Below are 19,357 nucleotides of genomic sequence, written 5' to 3'. Positions count from 1 at the left end.
AATGTAACAGTGGTTGTCTCTAAGGAGAGGACTTGTGTGGCTGAGGGTCAGAGGAAAGATAGAACTTAACTTTCACTGTTGATCTATTTGCATTTTACAACATGTACAATATATATTTCCTATTAAAAATGAAAATGACAGTTAAATACTAAAGTAAGCCATGCCTTTCCTAATTCTCCATTCTTGGCGCACGCTGTCCACTCTGTCAGGTATGTCTCCCGGGCCCCACCCTCCCTACCCTGTCTACCTGATCATTTCCTATTCACCCTGCAGGACCACCTGTGTCACAAATCAACCACTCTTTCCCCTGTGCTGTCGTTGCCTATACAACTGTTACAGCATGTCCTCCTCAGGAGACGACAAGCTCCACTGAACCCAGCACAATGTCTGGAATGTGATCGTCACTCAACAGATGTTTGCTGAAAGAATAAAATAATGAAAATCAAAAACTGTAATCTGAGCACAAACAATAGTAACAGATTATATACACATAAAGTGTCAATTCTCTTAATTGTGGACATAATGCTTTTTTCCCCCCTGCAATTTATGTCTAAGTTTTGGCAGGCAACAAAACAGTATCTGGAAAGATTAGAGTTTTGTGTTTTTGTTGCAATTTCCTGAGTCATGAAATTGGTGTCTGGGACACAAGGAATGCTTCATATCACATACCCAGCAATATCCTTTATGCATTTACAAGGACAGAATAAAATGTAATTATATACTGGGTTTAATTCAGCCTAGCTCTAAACTACGTCATTTTTAATAGGCTGCTTAATAAATTTATTTTAAAACAGAACACGGAGTGGAGTATCTAGAATAGGAAATCTGTTATTCATCCTCCTAAGACTTGTACCCAACAGGTGGACCCTGTATTTCAGAAGGGAAGGACTCTGTGCTGAGTGCTAAGGAGACATGGGCCTGGCCAGGACACAGTATCTTCCCTCGTGAGACACACACAAACGCACAAACACACAACTGTCCTACCTGCCAACACACAACTGACAATAAAGCCAACCAGGCTGTAACAACCACCACAAAAGAGAGGCATAAAAAGGGGACATAGCAGACAACAGAATGAATAAGTCTTTCAGATGAAAAAGTTGTTGAGGAAAACTTCACAGAAAAGGTGACTTCACAGTTGGGCCTTTCAAGATGAGTCAGACTTGTACAGAGGAAAGAGGAGGCGTGAACTATATTTCAGAGGAAGCCCTTGGTATGAGGTAGGAAAGTGCACATCAGATACAGTGGCATGGCTGGAACTAGCCCATGCAGGGGAGAAAGGGGAAGGGTGGAGAGACCAAGTGTCAAGCAGTGAGGCTGGCACAAGGAAGATGGCCAGCCATCCCTTTAAGCCAAGCTCATGAGATCAGACTTTATCACACAGGAAACAGAGGCCACAAAGACTTCTGGACTAAAAAGGGGTACAATCCGGGACTGACTTTTAGAAGATACCATAGCAGTACACAGAATTAACTGCAGGAGAGAGAGGCTACAAGTACAAGAGCTTTATCAGGCTTTCCTGGAAGCATCATATCTCCCAGGGAAAAAACATTAAAATCACACCTCCAATTAAGAGATCTTGGCTGGGTGTAGTGGCTCATGCCTGTAATTCCAGCACTTTGGAAGGCTGAGGTGGGAGGATTGCTTGAGTCCAGGAGTTTGAGACCAGCTGGGCAACACAGGGAGACCCCAAATCTACACAAAAAATTTAAAAAATTAGGCAGGAGGATTGCTTGAGCTCAGGAGTTTGAGCCTAGCCTGGGCAACACAGTGAGATGTTCTCTCTACAAAAAAATTTAAAAATCAGCTGAGTGCAGTGGCATGCACTTATAGTCCCATCTACTCGGGAGGCTGAGGCAGGAGGATCACTTGAGCCCAGGAGCTCGAGGTTGCAGTGAACTATGATTGTGCCACTGCACTCCAGCCTGGATGACAGAGAGAGACAGTGAGACCCTGTCTCAAAAAGAAAAAAAGAGAAGATCCCTACATTATCCCATATTCCTCTATCTCTTTATTTTACTGAAGTGCTGGTTATGGTTCAGGTTCACACAAATAGATCCCAAAATGCTCCCAAAAGTTTTCCACCCAAATCTACAGATTAAGAGAGATTTGTGAGACACAAAGACATGTCAACCAAATGCTGTTGGAGGGCCCTTACTTACATCATAAATGAAGCTTAAAAAAAAAATCAACTGGGGAAATGTGAACTCACTGGATATTTGACAAATATCACAAAATTACTATGGTTTTTAAAGAGGGATAAGGTATTGTGGCTATATTTTTACAAGATTCCTTTTTCAGAGATAAATACTGAAATATTTACAAATATCAGGTTGGTGCAAAATTGCGGCTTTTGCCATTGAAAGTAATGGCAAAAGCCACAATTACTTTTGCACCAACCTAATAAATGACATGACATCTAGAATTTGTGTCAAAAATCATCTTGACATGGGAAGAGGTAGCTGGAAGGTATAGATGTAATAAGATGGATCATGAGCTGGTAATTAACAAAACATGGTAATGGGTACATGGGATTTGGTTTATTATACTATTGTTTCTACTATGTTTGAAACCTTCCATAATAAGAGGTCATATTTTAAAAGTCACTCACCCAGCAGGAACTTTAAAGGAGTGGTTCGAGCAACTGTAGGTTGAGCACAGAGTTCTCTCATGGTGATCCAGAACCTACATCTAAACCTCTGCTTGCCATCTCCCTGACACCTCTAACTCAACAGATCCAAGAGTAAGTTTCCCCCCTCCCCATCAGTGTTGTTTCTTCTCTGCATTCCCTGTCCCTGTGAGAACCAGATACCTGGGAGTTATCCTTATGTCATTCACCCGCATGGAGGCATCTAGGTTCTGCCCAGGGGCAGCCATTCTTCTCAGGTGAACTTCTTACTTTTTCTTTCTTTCTTTTATTCTCCATGATCTCAGCTCACTACCACCTCCGCCTCCCTGGTTCAAACAATTCTCCTGCCTCTGCCCCCCGAGTAGCTGGGACTACAGGCGCACACTACCACACCTGGCTAATGTTTGTATTTTTAGTAGAGGTGGGGTTTCGCCATGTTGTCCAGGCTGGTCTCGAACTCCTGGCCTCAGGTGTTCTGCCTGCCTCAGCCTCCCAAATTGCTGGGATTACAGCCGTGAGCCACTGTGCCCAGCCTCAGGTAAACTTTTTCTTTGACAGCTTCTTTGCTTCCCTGCATCCATCTCACACTCCTCACTACTTTACCTGAAAACCACTGCAAGGATAGTCATTCTAAAAGAAACACCTCTGCTGGCTTAAAGGCTTCCAATGGCTCCTCGCCAGCTAGAAGACAAAAGCCCAACTCTTCAGCAAAGCAAGATCTATTGATCTGATCTCTTTGTATTTATAAGGTAATGAGATTTCCCTGATATCATCTTGGTGAATTCAGTTCTTGCAAAGGACATGAAATTCATTTTAGAACTAATTAAGGGTCTGACTAGTAAGTGGCACAGCCAGGACGCATGTGACATCCACAGTGACAGTAGGAGATCACTTGAGGCAAGGTGGCCAGGCAGCCCTTACCAAAAAGCCAGTGTCACTAGCCAGCATCCTCTCAATTCTGTATTTATGCCAAGGTCTACTTGGCCGCCCTCTCAGGAGAGGGAGCCCAAGGTTCACATGTTCGTGGCAGCTGCCTGACTACATGGGTAAAATTTGGCCACAAAACAGAATTTTTCCCTGTGAGACTAAATGACCTAATTAAGACTCAAACTCAAATGCAATCAACTGGCCTCCTCCTTAATATCAGAGTGACAGCATCTAAGCAAAAGAATCAAAAGAGATATTGACCATAAAAAGAGGAGAAATTGAGCTAGGTGTGGTGACATGTGCCTTTATTTATTTGTTTGTTTGTCTGAGACAAGAGTCTTTCTGTCGCCCAGGCTGTAGTGCAGTGGCGTGATCTCAGCTCACTGCAACCTCCGCCTCTTGGGTTCAAGTAATTCTCCTGTCTCAGCCTCCCAAGTAGCTGGGACTACAGGTGCACACCACCACCCCCAGCTAATCTTTGTATTTTTAGTAGAGAAGGGGTTTCACCATGTTGGCCAGGCTGGTCTCAAACTCCTGACCTGAAGCGATTCACCCGCCTCAGTCTCCCAAAGTGCTGGGATTACAGGCGTGAGCCACTGCGCCCGGCCAACATGTGCCTTTAGTGCCAGCTACTTGGGAGGCTGAGGTGAGAGGACTGCTTGAGCCCAGGAGCTCGAGACCAGCCTGGGTAACACAACAAGACCCTGTCACAAAAATTTTTTTTAAAAAAGAAAAATTAAGCCACAAAAAACAATATACCTGTGGTAAGAATAACAAATAGGGACAAGAATCACCTTTATTAAAGGTACTCAAGGCCAGGCACGGTGACTCACACCTGTAATCCCAGCATTTTGGGAGGCCGAGGTGGGCGGATCACCTGAGGTCAGAGTTGGAGACCAGCCTGGCCAACATGGCGAAACCCTAGCTCTACTAAAAATACAAAAACATTAGCCGGGCATGGTGGCAGGCGCCTGTAATCCCAGCTACTCAGGAGGCTGAGGCAGGAGAATCGCTTGAACCCAGGAGGCAGAGGTTGTAGTGAGCTGAGATCGCACCACTGCACTCCAGCCTGGGTGACAGAGTGAGACTCCGTCTCAAAAAAAAAAGGTACTCAAAATAGGCTAGTAAAACACAAGTGGGGAGTGTTTGGAGAATATGTCAGGCACTGACAGCAGAGCCCAAGGCGTTGTGTTCTAGTACCATTGATTATGTTCTTTCTTTCTTCCACATGCCTCTAAGTCACTCAGCCTCAAACTATAGGTTTTGTTTGCAGAGAAACGAAAAATGTCTTCCTGGTCTCAAAGCACTGATACCAACTATCAGTGGGGGACAGATCAAAGAGAAATCTAGGATTGGTGATGGTAATCAATTCAATGACAACATAAACAATTGGTATCTCACCAAGTTATACATTCAACAAATATTTGTTGAGCAGCTTACCATATGCTAGGCTCTGGGAACGTAAGAGTCAACAACAGGGACAAAAATCCTGCCTTCCCTTCACAGGGCTTACATTCTAGTAGGGAGAAAGATGTTTAAAAATAAGATAAATGTATTAAATAGTATGTTGTAAGTGGTAAGGAGGAAAAGAGCTCAGGCAGTGTCATGGGACATGCTGAGGTAGGACAGTGGTACACTATCAGAGAACAAGGAAAGAAGTTCCACTGAAAAAGGCACTAAACTCGTGGTGACACATGCCTGTCATCCCAGCTACTCAGGAGGCTAAGGCAGGAGGATCACTTGAGCCCAGGAGTTCGAGACCAGCGTGGGCAACAAAGTGGAACTTTGTCTCTGTAAAAAATACAAAAATTAGCCTGCTGTGGTGGTGCGCACCTGTGGTCCCAGCTACTCAGGAGGTTGACGTGGGAGGATTGCTTGAACCCAGGAGGTCAAGGTGAGCCGAGATCACACCACTGCACTCCAGCATGGGTGACAGTGAGACTCTCTTCTCAAAAATAAAAATAAGTTCAGAAAAAAAAAATGTAAAGGTACTAAGCTATCATAATACAACAGGCAGCTGCTCATCTTCTGGTCATTACATTTTCTGCCAGCAGTTACTTTTTTTTGATGTTTTTAAAAACAAATGCCTACACCCATTACCTAAACTAACAAAAAAAGTTCAAAAAATGTTACCTAAACTAACAAACAAACAAACAAACAAATCCTACTCTATGTATAAGACTGCGTAAAGCACTAAAGGGGATATGCCAGAAACAGCACACAATTGCTATCCTCTGAGAGTTCATAGCTAACTGAAAGTGAACTGTACAAAAGCAAAAAAGCATTGTAAGGAAATTCCAGCAGCCATCCTTTTAGTTTATACTATAGCAGTGGGGTGCTCAAGGTTCTCAGGGGAACCATTAGGCAACGTGAGAAGGGAGGGCACCTCAACATCCAAGTGGGTGCTGATGGCACTCTAGAGCAACAGTAATAACTATGTTATCACGTATGCTGATTTTAAATACAGCATGGCATGTTCAGGTAGAAATGGCTTAACCGATGAGCGTATTTGTCTCCAGAGAAGACAATGGAATACATTTATCTCCAGGGAGAAAGGGAGGCCGGTTTTTCAGTTTGCCTTCTAACTTTTGAATTTTGTACTATCATATGTATTATCTTGTCCAACAACTACTTATAAAAGGAGTGACTTTTAGGACTGTATTTTAAGAATACGTTCAGGACTGAATATAAAGACCTGGAAGCTAGCTATGCAGAAATGATCTCTAAAGCCACAGGTCAGACAGCCAAAGTTATGTGAGCAAGGACTGCCCCTTAGGCACTTCCACAGTTAGGTAAACAGAGTGAAAGCAGGGACAAGTGGGAAGACAGAAGGACTGCCATGTGACAAGAAAATACAACTAAATGCATCATGGAATGTACCTGGAATAGGGAAGTGGACAGAGAGGGCCCCCATAGATTCAGAGGTAAGAGAATGAAGGTTTCCTCAGAGTTAGCCAGCAAAATTGTCATATGTTGGATGTGATTGGCAAATTGAGGGAGTAAACCAGATAAGCTGTTTGTATGCCCTTAAGAGCCTGGGAATCCCCAAACTGCAATGTGACTCACCTGGAATGCACCTGAGATTCGTTTAGGGAAAACCCAGTCCATTCTGTGGAATCTAGTTTGAAAAAAATACTGTGGTGAAAAAAAAAAAAAGAGAAGAAAGGCTGACTCCAAAAGTCAGATGATGAGATCATCCATGTAACCACTGATAAAGGAAAGGATACAGTGGCTGGCTTGGGCTGGTAGTGGGGAGAGGTGGAGTCAAGGCTATTACAGCAAGGAGATGGACCCATCAGCCTTTTCCAGTCTATCTATGAGCATACCATAACCCATTGCCTCTGTTCTTCCTCTGTCCTTTCTAAGTAACTTTCTAATGACAACCTGGGGTCCCCTGCTACTTGCCTACTCAGAAAAAGATGCTCTGCTCAGCCTGAACACACATTCTGCTCTGCAACAGCCAAATCTCTTATCATAAATTAATCGATTGGCACTCTGGTTTAGCCTCAGACTCTCTGAGCCTGATTAACGTGAGCCTGACCCCGAAAGACAGTCACCCAGGCTGTTGACAATTTCAGCTTTTGAGCCAGCAATGGCATTGTCTACAGTCTGGGCAAATGGAGAATGCCCCTGTGGGGCTTCTTGTAGCCTGCCAGCAACACCTGTGCCACGGGCCTTACCATCAAACTGCAACAGCATCTGTTTTCCCAGGTCTATTTCATAGCTCGTTCCTGTCATGACAGCCATGGCTCTGACCTCCACATTTGTTTTAAGGGTGAGCCACTGTTTTCTCTTAATCCAATCACTTCATATGGGGTAAAAGTCACTGTTAAAAGCCAACAGAAAACCACCCGGCATAAAGCAATCACAAAAATCACAAACACACAGATTCTTCATCATTGAATTGACTGTCCTGCTCTGACATAGTCGACTGAGCATGACACACAGAAAAGAGAGAATCCCTTGCGGCTTAATGTAAAGAGAGGAAGTAGGCTGTATTCCCTCCTTCCCTGGTCCCATTCCTTCCCTTCTACCTCTGAGCAACTGTCATTCATTTTAGTCTGTATCCAGTCCAGGTTTACTAAATATACATGTCCGCAGATACATAATAAATATTCTTTTGCTCATTTTAACTTACATAAATAGTATCATATAGAATTAGGAAGCAGGTGTAGCTGCTGGAACAAAGACCAAAATAATGGTGGCTTAGACAAGTTTCTCTTTCCTTCACAGAAGAGTTAGAGCATAAGTATTCCTGGGATGAAGTGGTGGCTCCCTACTCCTCCCTCACTACCCCTCCCTCATCTTCCTGCTCTACCATCAAGAGGGTGTTGCCCTCACCATCAGGCCCATGTGTCAGGCAAAGGTAAATGAGAAAAGAACCAGGGAAGGCACTCCCTTTAACGGCACAGCCTCTAAATTACACACACACACACACACACACACACACACACTCTTCCACTGACATCCTATTGGCCAAGTACTTGGTCACATGATCACATCTGGCTGCAAGAGAGGCAAGAAAATAAAGTCTTCTTTCTGGGAGGTCATTGAACCTTCTAAAATTCTATTATGAGGGAAAAACTGGAAAGCAGATACTGGGGGACAAGCAGCATTTTCTGTTGTATTAACTGAATGTATTTTGCTGCATCTCCCTTTTCTTAACTCCATGTTATATTTTTTGCAGGTTACTGTGTTAGTCTATTTGCATTTCTATAAACAAATACCTGAGACTGGTTAATTTATAAAGAAAAGAGGTTTATTTGGCTTATAGTTCGGCAGGCTGTACAGGAAGCACAGTGTCCACATCTGTCTCTGAGGAGGGCCTCAGGCTGCTTATAACTATGGTGGAAGGCGAAGGGGAGCCAGCATGTCACATGAAGAGAGGGAGCAAGTGAGAGAGGGGGGAGATGCCAGGTTCTTTAAACAATCAGATCCCACCTGAACTAACCTGAATTAACAGATCAAGGCTCACTCATTACTGGCAGGGATGGCACCAAGTCATTTATGAGGGATCCACCCCATTAATCAAAACACCTCCAACCAGGCCCCACCTCCAACATGAGAGGTCACATTTCAACATGAGATTTGGAGGGGACAAATAATATCCAAACCATATCAGTTACTCACGTTGAAACATATAAATTCATTCATGTTCACTGCTGTTCAGTTATACATTGTGCACTGAGTCTCGTATAAGGGCTCAGTGACAGATTTGCTTTAGAATTTAAGATAAAAATTCTAAATGTGGTATATTAATATGCCACAGTTGATTAAACCATGCCCCTACTGCTAGACACCTGGGTCTTTTAAATTCACTACATTTACAAAATGTTTGAGTCACATTTGGGGAAATGTTAAATTAGTCAAATGCCAAATTAGGTATACTCAGGTTATTTTGTAAAGCCTTTAAGGTGCTCTACAGCAAGCTGCTTAAAATAGAAACTGACAGTACTGAACTATAGTATACAAGGAGGAAGTAAATTTACAGCCCTCCTAGACTTTCTGTTATTGTAATCAAGCATTACATGGTGCTCTGAGTTTCTTGATAACTGAAACAAAAAGGAAGTATCGTGTGCTATTTAATCTCGTCATCTGATAAGAAGGAATAACCAGTTAAGAGAAATAAATGTTTGCTTAATCCTAAATTCTCAAAGTCTGTCAGATGGCCCCTTATCCATCAGTCAATTAGCAAAACAAGGATAACATCTTTAACAACCAGTTATATAGAAAATGCACAAGGCAGGCTGGGCACAGTGGCTCACACCTATAATCCCAACACTTTGGGAGACTGAGGCAGGCAGATCACCTGAGGTCGGGAGCTCAGGACCAGCCTGACCAACATGGAGAAACCCCGTCTCTACTAAAAATACAAAATTAGCCGTGCGTGGTGGTACATGCCTGTAATCCCAGCTACTCAGGAGGCTGAGGCAGGAGAATCGCTCAAACCCGAGAGGCGGAGGTTGCAGTGAGCCGAGATCACACCATTGCACTCCAGCCTGGGCAACAAGAGTGAAACTCCATGTAAAAAAGAAAAAAAAAATGCACAAGGCTTCTCCAGGAGAATTATTCCTGGTTGACCTTTAGCAAGCAGAGGACTTAACATTAAAAGTTTTTTCTGCAGAGGGTCAAGTTAGTGCCCTAGGTTCATGTCAATATGTAGGTCCTGCCCAGAAGAGAGTATCCATGAGGACCTGATCACTCCAGGAAAGCTGATCTCCTCCAGAGCCTGGTGACTTTCCTGTGGTTCGGTACTTTCAGAGACCACACTATTAGTGACTCTAGTATGATTAGGGGATTTTCCTCTCCCCTCTTAATTAACTCGAGGTTTCAAAACGTTTTGGAGAAGTGAAAAGATACTAGTTATTTCTGTGGGGTTTTTTTTCATGACTGTAAAACACCCAAATATAGTATCTTCCTTTTCATTTTTACTCATAGTTGGTAGTTATTTTTCCTAAACCACAGTTACAATACTCTGCCTCAATATACTACACCCAATGTTTTCTGCTTCTTCCTATTACTCTAAGTAACGTGCCCCAAACAGAAAAAGTACATTTTAGTATGCTAATAGTTTTAAATCAGCCAGTGTAGTCTAAGAACTACTTATTGGGTACCCACTTTGTACTAGGGGTTTTACTTACAATATTACCTCTTAATTTTCACCACAACTTTATCAGGTAGGGATTATTAACACCACTTTACAGTTAAAAAAAACAACTGGATCTTCAAGAGTAAGTAACTTGCCTAAGACCACACAGCTGGTAAACTGTAGAAGTAGGATTTCAACTTGCATACTTCCAATTCCAAAGCCAAAGTTCTTTCTGCTATTTCCTGATGTCTCCCAGGTGACAAGTAAATTACAGATATTTGGCTCAGCTTTGTAAATAATATATATGCCTACTATGTTGAAGCCCCAAACCTTCCCTCAACACAGGATGCTCTATATAATCTGGCCATAATGAAGCCCCTCCTCAAATTTTATTTCCTACTGAACTCTACAAGGACCCCATCTCCACCCCAATCTAATTTGGCAGATTTCACTACTGTCTCCATACTTATAGACAACACATATATTTTTTGAGATCCTCAACAAATATTTTTTGAGATCCTACTATGTCCCAGGCACCGTTCTAGTGTTTAGAGATATATGTCGGTGAACGAAACAAATAGAAATTCCTGCTCTCCTGGAACTTCGTTATATTTCTAATAAGGGAAGAAACATAAGAAACAAAATAAGTAAATTACATGGTATGTTACAAGTCCTTAAGGCAGGCAGTGCACATATAGACAGCCCCTGACTTATAATAGTAATCTTATTTTATAAATCAAGATGCTGAAATCTAGAGATATTAAGCGGTCTGCTCAAGTGAAGATGGGTACTGAAGACTGAAGCAGTGACTCAGACCTGAGACTTCTGGATCCCAGTCCAGTGCTCAGATGCGTAAAACTAGATGCATGATACATCATTAAGGGAATAAGTGGTAAGGCGAGCATTTGCAGGGCCTTAGAGGGCTCTGACTTCCAGCAACATTTGGTAAAGATATGCTTATTTTGAGCACGTAAATAGAAACCAGCCAGTTTCTTTATTAAAAAGAGAAGAAACAAACATTGATAAACCAAGAAAGGAATCCCTATTGCCTGCCTTAATTCAATAAACATTCAGCCACTGGATGCTATGAACCCTGAGATGACTCAGGCAGGATCCTCCTCAGTAAGACCAGAAGCTCTAGCACACAGCACGAATGCTGCAACAGATGCAGGTGCTACAAAAGCACAGAGGGGAAGGAATTTCCTTGCCCAAATCTGTTCTCAAATTCCCACTCACTCACCCCTAAAACACTTTAAATATAGAATCATGCGGACTCTATGGCTATCATAAAGGTACTGACTCTTCTGGTTTAAAATATCCATTGTAACCATTAGCAAATTGGAGATCTAACTGATTTATACCAAAACAAGAAGGGATGATTCTGATATCAATAAGCAAATAGTGCCCAAGTGGCTTTAAAACCTTATTGGAAGCTATTTTGATCATAATTTGTTTCTTTTATTTATTTATTTTTTCCTGTTTCTGATTCTAGTTCCCTGCTGCTTGGGGAAGGGGGAAACCACCTTGTACTAAAGTCACCTGGCTTCTGGATAAAGCCAGAACTCTGACCAAAAGGATAAAGGCTGCCCAGGACAGAAACTCTGACCAAAAGGATAAAGGCTGCCCAAAACAAAAAATCCTAGCCCTGCTTCTCCATCCTGGACACCTGATCTCATGAGTTATGTCAACATGCATCCACCAGAATAACTGCATTTTCCTAAAGAAATTATGAAATAATTGAGAAGGGGGAGGTCCTATTCTTGAGTAAGTAATCAGCATTGCAGATAAGAACTATGTCATAAAAACCAAAGTTGAAATGGTGTTACATATTCCCGGAAAATACTCAAACGGTGCTCTGAATCCTATAAGATGGACAGATATATTATACATATTAATTATACCAAAGGTCAGGTGATTAGAAATCTCACATTGTACCACAAAAATCACCCTGATACTTGTGTTAATTTTTCCTGTATTTGTGTAATAAAGTGTCTTGAAGATTTTAAGAGAAAATTACTGCACAAGGAGCAGTCATTTTCTTAAATGTCCCAAAAAATACTGATGTAGGGTCATCCAAAATCTTTTTTTTTTTTTTTTTTTTTTGAGACACAGTCTGCTCTGTGGCCCAGGCTGGAGTGCAATGGCACAATCTCAGCTCGCTGCAAACTCCACCTCTGGGGTTCAAGTGATTCTCCTGCCTCAGCCTCCCGAGTAGCTAGGATTACAGATGTATGCCACTGCACCTGACTAATTTTTGTATTTTTAGTAGAGATGGGGCTTCATCATGTTGGCCAGGCTGGTCTCAAACTCCTAACCTCAAATGATCTGCCCACCTCAGTCTCCCAAAGTGCTGGGATTACAGGTGTGAGCCACCATGCCTGGCCTAAAATCTTTATTCATTTCAGAAACATACTTTAAATATTTATCCAACTGCAACTTACAAGGGATGTGAAGGACCTCTTCAAGGAGAACTACAAACCACTGCTCAATGAAATAAAAGAGGACACAAACAAATGGAAGAACATTCCAGGCTCATGGGTAGGAAGAATCAATATCGTGAAAATGGCCATACTGCTCAAGGTAATTTATAGATTCAATGCCATCCCCATCAAGCTACCAATGACTTTCTTCACAGAATTGGAGAAAACTACTTTAAAGTTCATATGGAACCAAAAAAGAGCCCGCATTGCCAAGACAATCCTAAGCAAAAAGAACAAAGCTGGAGGCATCACACTACCTGACTTCAAACTACACTATAAGGCTACAGTAACCAAAACAGCATGGTACTAGTACCAAAACAGAGATATAGGCCAATGGAACAGAACAGAGCCCTCAGAAGTAATATCACATATCTACAACCATCTAATCTTCGACAAACCTGACAAAAACAAGAAATGGGGAAAGGATTCCCTATTTAATAAATGGTGCTGGGAAAACTGGCTAGCCATATGTAGAAAGTTGAAACTGCATCCCTTCCTTACACCTTATACAAAAATTAATTCAAGATGGATTAAAGACTTAAATGTTAGACCTAAAACCATAAAAACCCTAGAAGAAAACCTAGGCAATACCATTCAGGACACAGGCATGGGAAAGGAATTCATGACTAAAACACCAAAAGCGATGGCAACAAAAGTCAACATTGACAAATGGGATCTAATTAAACTAAAGAGCTTCTGCACAGCAAAAGAAACTACCACCAGAGTGAACAGGCAACCTACAGAATTGGAGAAAATTTTTACAATCTACCCATCTGACAAAGGGCTAATATCCAGAATCTACAAAGAACTCAAATTTACAAGAAAAAATCAAATAACCCCATCAAAAAGTGGGTGAAGGATATGAACAGACACTTCTCAAAAGAAGACATGGATGCAGCCAACAGACACATGAAGAAATGCTCATCATCACTGGCCATCAGAGAAATGCAAATCAAAACCACAATGAGATACCATCTCACACCAGTTAGAATGGTGATTATTAAAAAGTCAGGAAACAACAGGTGCTGGAGAGGATGTGGAGAAATAGGAACACTTTTACACTGTTGGTGGGGACTGTAAACTAGTTCAACCATTGTGGAAGATAGTGTGGCGATTCCTCAAGGATCTAGAACTAGAAATACCATTTGACCCAGACATCCCATTACTGGGTACATACCCAAAGGATTATAAATCATGCTGCTCTAAAGACACATGCACACGTATGTTTATTGTGGCACTATTCACAATAGCAAAGACTTGGAATCAACCCAAATGTCCATCAATGATAGATTGGATTAAGAAAATGTGGCACATATACACCATGGAATACTATGCAGCCATAAAACAGGATGGGTTCATATCCTTTGTAGGGACATAGATGCAGCTGGAAACCATCATTCTGAGCAAACTATCGAAGGACAGAAAACCAAACACCACATGTTCTCACTCATAGGTGGGAACTGAACAATGGGAACACTTGGACACAGGGTGGGGAACATCACACACTGGGGCGTGTCATGGGGTAGGGGTAGGGGAGAGGGATAGCATTAGCATTAGGAGATATACCTAATGTAAATGATGAGTTAATGGGTGCAGCACACCAACATGGCACACGTATACATATGTAACAAACCTGTATGTTGTGCACATGTACCCTAGAACTTAAAGTATAGTAAAAAATATTTATCCAACTGACTAAAATGGGTTAAACTAAAAACACAAATCCAGTTAATATATGAGCATAATAAATAAATAAAAGAGCACAATAAATAAAAATAATAATTTTAAAAGTTGTTTGAGGAAAACCATAGAAAATAAGCTTAAAACTCTGTGCTTCTTGCTGACAAGAACAAAATGGAAAACACTAGAACAAACATAGGTTTCCTACTCTAGCTCAAGGTTCGATAACTCAAAAAAATATTTTGTTGGTCTTGTGCTCTAAGAAGAAACTATCTCAGAGTTTTGTGGAAATTAGGGGAGGGGGCCACGAAAGTCAATAGCCTTAATAACACTTTTCTCCTAAATGTGAAGGCATTCCATATATGAGTAGCTCTAAGGGAAAACTAAAGACATAAAGTTAGTTTGGTTCAATAAGGGCAATTCCAGGAGTGAAAGGCTGAAGGGCAAAATAACACAGTCTAATCTTTCATTTCCTGATGTTTTGACTTAAATTATTTTTTGAGAAACTAGTAATATATTACTTAAGAATATTCCTTTCTCAAATACCCAAATTTTCAGCCAGCCTTCTGACAAGAACAAGATGAACAACAAACATGATTAAGGTCATTACTGAGGACCTCAATAGCTGGTAATGTAAAAGGTCTATAGGCTACAGCTTTCAGATATATTGGTTGTAATGATATTTGTTAAGAAAAAGAAATCAAAGATTTTGACTTGCATATTCTTGTCTGCTGAAGAGAAGTTCTATAATCACAAACAAGATTTTCCACAGAAAGCAACTCTAGTTCTAGGACTTGAGCAATTATTTGATTCAAGCACAAAAACTTAGTGCCACTGGGTAGCACCTCATCACCCCTACATCTTGTCCTTTCCCACTCCTGCCCACTCTACTTCTCAAGCATTTTCCTGGTCACCTCCTCTTCTCCTTATTATCATTACTCTGGTTCAAGCTCCCTGACTGGATTTTCTGCAATCGTTTCTTAACTATCCCCCCTGCTTCTCCCCTGATTCCCCAATCATTCCTTCTCCATCAGCCACCAGACTAATTTCTCTGAATCACAAATGAGGCTAATCATGCCATGGCCCTGCTTAAAATTATTGAGCAGCTTCATCATCCATGGGAAAAAAAATTCAAGCTCCTTAACATGGCATTCAAGGCCCACAAAGCACTGGCATCTGCCAATTTCGCTTCCCACTGCCATCTGCCCCTACACATAAACATTCATATTCAACTCCTCAGAATTCCACATATACACCTTGTATCCTCCTCTACCTGGCATTATCATCCTCCAAGACCTCCCTCACAGCCGTGGCAGAGAAGAGAAAAGAAGGGGACCCTACTTGATGGAACTGATCATCCAAATAACCCCCGAGGATCACTGAGATGATATAGCAAAGCAAAATCACCTACGTTTTTAGACTGCCAAGACTATATCCTGAATTTCCAGAATAAAACCTCTCAAAAAAGTGATAAAGGATCACATGAGTGGATGTTAACGGTCAGGTCTCACAGTACAACAAAATTCAAACTTAAGAACAAACAGGCTGAACAAAGGACTTCAAATCAGCATGCCCACAAAAGGATCACCTCCGGTCCTTATACATATAACTATATTAATAATGATTTAAAACATTTTTTCTGACTGCAATTATCTTTATGGTCCTTTTTGAAAATACAATTTGATTTGAGGTGATCTTATAAAATTCCAGGGAATAATTCTTATTCTTAATAAAGTTTAATATAATAGTCTGCTGAAATTCAAGTGTTCCAATAGGTATGGTTCTTTCCACTTCTAAAATTAAATCACTTAATGAGAATGGCCAGAAAGAGACTTCATTAGTAATTATCCACAATGGTAGAGAACACACAAGATACATTTGCACTGTTCTATTGTTATAAGCCAGTAGAAGAGTGGAATTTTCAAAGATGCAAATAGTTCCCCTTGGTCATATTACCCTGGATAGAAATTAGAGCTGCAAGCTAATAGGAGTCTGAGGGACAAGGGCATGCTCCTCAGCCTGTGGTTTCTCTGGCTTCCAAAGCTAAAAGCAAATGATTCTTTTTTTTTGTTCTTCCAATCTATCCATTAAGCTTCCAAGAAATAAACACGTTTGCTTCAAAATTCAATTTCCTGTGGGGTTATCTTCAGATGCTGCATGGGTTTATTAGAATTAATCACAACACAGCACGGCTTCCAAAGTGAAGGCCCAGGGTTGACAAAATACCCTCCCTATCACAGCCGTCAACCCACCAAAGGCTATGGGGACTCTCGAGATTTCGAGGAATACAAGCAAAGGCCTTGCCTTTTTCAACTTCAGTCTAGAGCAGGTAGGGAGGGGTAGACCATAAATAAGTAAACAAAGAAAAGATGATTACGTATTGTGCTAAGTGCAGTTAGTGAAGGCCGTCGGCGATGTTTGCTAGCAAGATGCATTTTTTTTCCATTTTGCTTCCCACATCTGCAATCAACATATAACTTCATGGTATGAACTATTAAACACATAGACACTAGAACAAATGTGAGTTTCCTATTCTAGTTTAAGGCTTGATAAGTTAAAAATCTATTTTGATGGTCCTGGGCTCCAAAAAGCCACTGTTTCTCTCTGGGGTGTGTGTGTGTGTGTGTGTGTAGGGGTGAGTAGTGAGTACTAGGGTCAACAGCCTTAATAGCACGTTGCCCCCAAATGCAAAGGTGTTCCACATATAAGTAGCTATGAATGTGGGTTTCAAAACAAAAGCCTTAACTTAGAGTTTTATTATGTTTTAAAATCATCACTGTCTTAATGTTTAAACACCTGTTTAAGTCCTCTTAATAAGGGATAAATGCCTGTTTATGGCTTTTTGAAAATATAAACACAAGGATCTATAGCTTTTAAAAAAAGACTTTGTTTCTGTGACAATGTTTGTTAATCTAGCTAACGGAGTTACTTGCAGAAAAATGGAGAATAGAGAGTGATAGAGAGTTCTTAAGCACTGTTGCTCCAAATACCTTAGTTACCTGAATTATACTCCGGTTATTTGTAAAAACTAAAATTCCATGAGGCAAAGAATGACTTTTATCAATCCCATTTATGATATTCGATTTCTGTATTACACAGAAAGAATTGGACTATTAAAGAAAGTAACCAAATGAGAGATGGATGTTTAAAAATAACATTAAATGAGTGATTTGAGAACTCCAAAACTTTATGTGACTAAGTTATTTCTTCTCTGTGCCTGCAGGTCATTTTCACACTGGGATTGCAATTTATTAGATGCCATACACAAGTTCTATTGTGGGCTCCAAGCAGAGGTACAGGGAAAACCTCTAGAAGATTCTTCCTTAGTAAGCAGCAGGTAACGTTCTGTAATTTTAGGCCACCACACAGAACCGATTGTCACTCACAGCTTCTGTCACAGAGTGGGATGTGTCACGCTTCATTTGGTACAAAACATGATGATGAAAAAAACAACTTGATGAACCTATTTTAGCAGCCTCTGTTCAGCCAGCAGTGTGAGGAGCTGGAGTACTGTGACAAAGCATTAGGCTCCTTACAATGCCAACCTAGAAACCAAATCACTACTTTGTAGCAAGAAACGAAAATCATGATGAAAAAGCTACAGTTGATCTCCCCACCCAGCAAAGGAAATATGGACAAAATACAATCACCACCACACATAACGGATGGACTTCATGTAAGGATTAATATAATGATTCATGTAATATAAGGCTCATCTTCAAAAAGGAATGATTTGCTTCCTTTGCCATGACTAATGTGCCTGGGTGGGGCAGCCCGTGGTATAACTGACAATAAGATTTCTTCAAACCAAAAAAAAAAAAAGAAAGAAAGAAAAGAAAAAAGAAAGCAAAAGCAAAAACACCACCAAAAAGCAATGTCTGAATCCCAGAGAGCCCCAAATGCACACTCATTGCTCAGACTTGCCTGGGTTTCCTTCCAAAGAAAATTTACTCACTCTCCTATGGAAAGGCAAAGTAGGAGACTGCAGGAGCATCAAAGCCATGGACCCTGTCAACGATGCCAAGAGGAGGGGGAAATACACCTTCCAACCCTAAGAATTTTGGAGAGGGGGCTGTCTCAGTAGCAAGGGGGGGTCAACAAATGTGATATGAGGCCCTAAAACCACAGCACAGGGCTTCCTTGGTATGCAGGACAGGGGTACAAGCCAAAGGGCAGGTGCTATATTCACCCACACACACCATAAGGAATCCATGCTTCCTGGAAACTGCCCAGTGATGTCACCTTGTGCAGCTGTAACCTGTGTGAGTGTTCTGACTCAGTCATCAACAATGACATTTTGGCTGGGCACAGTGGCTGATGCCTGTAATCCCAGCACTTCGGGAGGCTGAGGCGGGTGGATCACTTCAGGTCAGGAGTTCAAGGCCAGCCTGGCCAACATGGTGAAACCTCAGCTCTCCTAAAAGTACAAAAAAATAGCTGGGTGTGATGGTGCACGCCTTCAGTCCCAGTTACTTGGGAGGCTGAGGCAGGAGAATTGCTTGAACCCAGGAGGCAGAGGTTGTAGTGAGCTGAGATCACACCACTGCACTCCAGCCTGGGCAAGAGTGAGACTCCCTCTCAAAATAACAACAGCAGCAACAAATAATGACATTTTAAAAATGATTAATTCTACTTCTCTTTTTTTTGAAGCAGTTGCTTTTTTATTGTTAACAATCCCTCATATGAGAATAGCCCATTGTGGTTAACAAGGTACTTATGACCATTACCTCAATTATTCTTCACAAAAGCTCTGAGATTAGCAAGATTTTACTAACAAGGAAACAGAAGTTTAGAAAAGTTGAATAGACTACTCAGTAGTTAGTAAATGGCAGACCCAGGGCCCAAGCCCAGATTGTCCCTTGCTCTTTCCTCACAATGGTTAATTTGGTTTCTATAGTGGAGTTATAGGCTGAAATGACATTAAAATTCTATTAAATTTGGTTTCCACAGTAGAGGTTTCAAGCTGAAGTGATATTATTAAAATTATATCCTTTTGAAAAATATTTATTGAGTATAAATAAATGTCCTATACACTAAATATCAAGAAATATT

At 41.2% G+C, this 19,357-nt stretch overlaps 1 protein-coding gene across 4 annotated transcripts in view; it reads right to left on the bottom strand.

Moving 5' to 3' along the window:
* Positions 1-19,357, bottom strand: part of SLC9A7 (solute carrier family 9 member A7) — a 141,945-nt gene that overhangs the window by 87,038 nt on the left and 35,550 nt on the right. The gene's annotated exons all lie outside the window — the stretch shown is intronic.

The sequence above is a fragment of the Theropithecus gelada genome, chromosome X, assembly GCF_003255815.1.
Source record: "Theropithecus gelada isolate Dixy chromosome X, Tgel_1.0, whole genome shotgun sequence".
NCBI classification, from domain to species: domain Eukaryota; kingdom Metazoa; phylum Chordata; class Mammalia; order Primates; family Cercopithecidae; genus Theropithecus; species Theropithecus gelada.
Note: the sequence above shows the minus strand (reverse complement) of the source record. Positions and strands in the feature narration are given on the sequence as shown.